Here is a 5,240-nt window from a genome sequence, read left to right as displayed (position 1 = left end):
AGAATTATTAGTTTTAAGTAAATGTATCTTATAATTACTTTTCTTTCTTTATTCTTGTTTTCATCGTTGATAAGTGTACTATTAAATCCCCATCACCTATTTCACCCATCCGCCACCCACCTCCCCTCTGTTAATCATCAGTTTGTTCTCTGTAGTTAGGAAACTGTTTCTTGGTTTGTCTTTTTCTCTCTCTCTCTTCTTTTGTTCCTTTACTTGTTTGTTTTATTTCTTAAATTCCACATGAAAGCAAAATCATACAGTATTTGTCTTTCTGTGATGGACTTACTTTCTTAACATTATTCTCTCTAGCTCCATCCATGTTGTTATAAATGGCAAGATTTCATTATTTTTGTGGATGAATAATATTTCATTGTATATATACCACATCTTCTTTATCCATTCATCAGTCAGTGGACACTTGGGCTCTTTACATAATTATAAATAATGCTGCAATAAACATAGGGGTGTATGTATCCCTCTGAAGTAGTGTTTTTTTTGGAGTAAATATCCAGTACTGGGAATACTAGATCATGATGTTGTTCTATTTTGAATTTTTTGAGGAACCTCCATACTGTTCCAGAGAGGCTGCACCAGTTTCCATTCCCACCATCAGTGCACATGTGTTCTTTTCTCCACATCCTCACCAACCTTTGTTTCTTGTGCTTTTGATTTTAGCCATTCTGATAGGTGTGAGATGACATCTCATTGTGGTTTTTGTTTGCATTTCCCTGTTCACGAGTGATGTTGAACATCTTTCATGTCTGTTGGCCACATGCACGTCTTCTACGGGGAAATGTCTGATCATGTCTTCTGCCCATTTTTTATTTGGATTGTTTCTTGGGTGTTGAGTTGAATCATTACCTTATATATTTTGGATAGTAACCTTTTATCAGATACGTCATTTGCAATTATCTTCTTCCATTCCATAGGTTGCCTTTTAGTTTTGTTTATTGTTTCCTTTGCTATATAGAAGCTTTTTATTTTGATGTAGTCCCTGTAGTTCATTTTTCATTTTTATTTCCTATGCCTCAGGAGACATATCTGGAAAAATGTTGCTGTGACAGACGCCAGAAAATTACTGCCTGTGCTCTTTTCAAGGGTTTTAATGGTTTCAGGTCACCACTTTGAGTTTACTTTTATGTATGGAAAAAGAGAGTGGCCCTAGTTCATTCTTTTTCATATAGCTGTCCCGTTTTCCCAGCACCATTTGTTGAAGGGACTACCAAAGATGTGCTGACTTCAGCAGCACATACACTAGAATTGGAATGTACAGAGAATATAAGCATGGCCCCTGCTCAAGGATGACATGAAGAGACTCTCAAAGATTAATTAACCATATAATTGTGAGTTTATTTCTAGATTTGCTGTTTTATTCCATTGGTCTATGTGTCTAAATTTTATGCCAATAGCATACAGTTTTAATTATTACTGCTTTGTAATATAACTTGAAATCTGGGATTGTGATACCTCCAATTTTTTTCAAGATTTCTTTGGTGTTTGAGGCTTTTTGTAGTTCCATACAAATTTTAGGAATATTTGCTGCATTTCTATGAAAAATGCTCTTGGTATTTAGAAAGGGATTGAATTTAATGTGTGGACTGTCTTGGGTAGTATTGGCATTTTAATAATATTTGTTCTTCTAACCCATGAGTGTGGGATGTCTTTCCATTTCTTTGTGTCCTCTTCAATTTTTTTTCATCAGTGTTTTATAGTTTTCAGAGTACAGGTCTTCGCCTCCTTTGTTAAGTTTATTCCTGGATATTTTATTGTTTTGGGTGCATTTGTAAATGGGATTGATTTCTTAATTTCTCTTTCTGCTGTTTCATTATTAGTGTATAGGAATGTAATCAATTTCTGTATGTTGATTTTGTATCCTGTGACTTTGCTGAATTCACTTATCAGTTCTAGTTGTTTTCTGTTGGAATCTTTAGTGTTGTCTATATGTAGGATCATGTCATCTGCATATAGAGTTTTACTTCTTTCTTACTAGTTTGGATACCTTTTATTTCTTTATGTTGTCTAATTGCTGTGGATAGGATGTTGAATACTATGTTGAATAATGGTGGTAAGAGTGGACCTCCTTTCGTGCTCCTGGCATTAGAGGACAAGCTCTTGGGTTTTCTCCATTGAGTATCATATTTGCTGTGGGTCTTTCATGTAAGGCCTTCTTTATTATGTTGAGGTATATTTCCACTAGAACTACTTTGCAGAGAGTTTTTATCATACATGGGTATTGTACTTCATCAAATGCTTTTTCTGCATCTGCTGACATGATCATACAATACTTATCCTTTCTTTTATTGATTTGATGTATCATGTTTATTGTTTTGTGAATATTGGACCACACTCACATTCTATGGATAAACCACACTTGATTGTGGTGTATGATTTTTTTAGTGTATTGTTGGATTCAATTTGCTAATATTTTGTTGAAAAATTTTGGATCTATGTTCATGAGAAATATTGGTCTTTATTTTTCTTTTATTGTGTGGTGTCTTTATATAGTTTTGGTATGAGGGTGATACTGGCCTAATAGAATGAATTTGGAAGTTTTTTGTCCTTTTCTATTCTATTTTTTGGAATAGTTTGAGAATAATAGGCATTAACTCTTTTTTAAATGTTTGGTGAAATTCACCTGTGAAACTGTCTGGTCCTGAACCAGGGGTGAGATTTTTGATTACTGATTCAATTTAATTGTTGGTAAATGGTCAGTTCAAAATTTCTATTTTTTTTTTCCTGCATTAGAGTTCATAGGCTATATGTTTCCAGGAGTTAATCTATTTATTTTAAATTGCCTAATTTGTGGGCATATAGATTTTCATAATATTATCTTATGGCTGTTTTCATTTCAGTGGTGTTGGTTGTTATTTCCCCTCTTTCATTGTTGTTAGTGATTTTTTTTTTTATTGTGTTCTTTTTTTAAATGAGTCTGGATAGTAGTTTATCAATTTTGTTGAACTTTTCAAAGCCCCAGCCCCTGATTTCATTGATCTGCTCTTTGGGCTTTTTTATTTACTATATCATTTATTTCTGCTCTAATATTTATTATTTCCTTTTGTTTGATTTGGGTTTTGTTTGTTGTTCTTGTTCTAGCTCCTCTAGGTGCAAGATTAGGATGTTTATTTGAGATTTTTCTTGATTCTTGAGGTAGGTCTGCATTGCTATAAACTTCCCTCATTTTGCTGCATCTCAAAGGTTTTGTACTGTCATGTTTTTATTTTCACTTGTTTCCATTTAATTTTTAATTTTTTATTTGATTTTTTGGTTGACCCATTCATTGTTTAGTAACATGATATTTAATCTCCACATATTTGTGCTCTTTCCATATTTTTTTGGAGGTGATTTCTAGCAGTGTAGAACTACTTTCCTCTTCCAAGAAATATGCTGTACTTTGTTGTTGTCCTCTTTCACAAGACTTGGCCTATTAGCAATGAATCCACTTCAAAAATTTAAATAATAACTCTGGTCATGTTCATTACTTCTTTGTTGGGGGGAACTTTTATTTCAACTAACCCGTTGGGGTAACATGAGTCTCAGGCCCATCTCTTTTTTGTAATATTTTTCTCCCTAAATGTTATCTGTTGTTTTGGAAAGGTGTATATGATGCATTCATGTCTCTCTATGTCTCTCTTTGGTTACATAAGAACTTTCTGATCCTATATTTACTTAAATGCTATCTGTTCACCACACTGTCATTGGCTGAGTTTCTGGAGGGTCTAGATCCATCAAAAGCCTCATATAGTAAGTGTCTAAATAAGATTCCCATAGAACTCCCTCACTCCTGTTGAAAATACCCCTTTGCTTCCTTCTCCCATTGATTTATAGCCTGATTTCTAGAAAACACAGTATGAAGCAAATGCTGACATAGTAACCCTGTGTTAGAGAATACAATCCCAGAGAATCTCTGGTGATGGAGAAAGAGAAGTATGGCAGGGAAGGACAGATAGCAAATGCATGGGGATATTTACCAAACTAGATGCAGCTTCAGGATTCATTGTTCAGACTCATGAAATATCTGCAGAAAATCTACATAAGAAACTACTACATTGTATGGTAGTTGCACTATTCTGGACCTGGGGAATGAAGGAAGATGGATTTATTTGTTAGATTTCTTATACCTCATCATCAGCTAGTCAAAATCCACCCTACCTCCCCCCCCGCCCCAAAGCCTTAATACCTGTGCTGTTGTGGAATATGACCATGACTCAGTGTAATCACTGAGGAACAAGGAGCCTGGATGAATCACTTTTGCCATCTCTACCATATAGGGTTTTTCTGCAGGTAGTTTCTTGTAATAAAAGTAACATCCATCTTGCAAATAACCAAAAGAATGAAACAAGCCATTTTTATAACTCTTATGTTAGGAAATGACAAGATCCTGAGGCTTCAAGCAGAGCATGGGACATGTTGAGATGTAACACAAGTGGATTCAGGAACATCTAAAAGCTTATCACCTTACATAGGGTTGTCTACAGAAGACCATCAGGACCTATGCTTCATCCCATAGTTTACACAATGAACACAAGAAACACAAGACACCAAGGTGGCCACTTACCAGTGGATTCCTTCTTTCATACAGCCTCTTACAATCTTTAATATGAATCATTCTCCTAATCCCTTCTCATTCTCTCAAATTATTTCATAGAGTCATATGAAACTCATGGCTTAATATCCTCTTTTTTAAAATTGTTTCTTAAAATTTTTAAATGTTCTTTATTTCTGAGAGAGAGAGAGAGAAAGAGATAGCATGAACAGGGGAGGGTCAGAGAGAGAGGGAGACACAGAATCCGAAGCAGGCTCCAGGCTCTGAGCTAGCTGTCAGCACAGAGCCTGAGTGGGGCTCAAACCCACAAACCGTGTGATCATGACATGAGCTGAAGTCGGATTCTTAACCAACTGAGCCACCCAAGTGCCCCTTATATCCTCTACCTCTGTCTGTCTGTCTGTCTGTCTATCTATATCTATCTATCTATCTATCTATCTATCTATCTATCTATCTATCTATCAATCAATCATCTATCTATCTATCTATCTATCTATCTATCTATCTGTCTATCTATCTATCCATCCATCCATCCATCCATCCATCCATCCATCCATCCATCCATTTACTCATTTAGAACAGGGGAGGGGAAGAGAGAAAGAAGGAGAGAGAAAATCCCAAGCAGGCTCTGTGCTGTGAGCACAGAGCCCAACATGGGGCTTGATCTCATATCCGTGAAATCATGACCTGAGCTGAA

At 35.5% G+C, this 5,240-nt stretch overlaps 1 pseudogene; it reads left to right on the top strand.

Moving 5' to 3' along the window:
* Window positions 1–1,230: 1,230 nt before the first annotated feature.
* Window positions 1,231–1,329, top strand: LOC120227571 (annotated as a pseudogene).
* The last annotated feature ends 3,911 nt before the right edge of the window (window positions 1,330–5,240 follow it).

The sequence above is a fragment of the Hyaena hyaena genome, unplaced genomic scaffold, assembly GCF_003009895.1.
Source record: "Hyaena hyaena isolate Hyena2069 unplaced genomic scaffold, ASM300989v1 scaffold_2524, whole genome shotgun sequence".
Lineage (NCBI taxonomy): Eukaryota > Metazoa > Chordata > Mammalia > Carnivora > Hyaenidae > Hyaena > Hyaena hyaena.
This window is presented reverse-complemented; position numbering and strand designations above follow the sequence as displayed.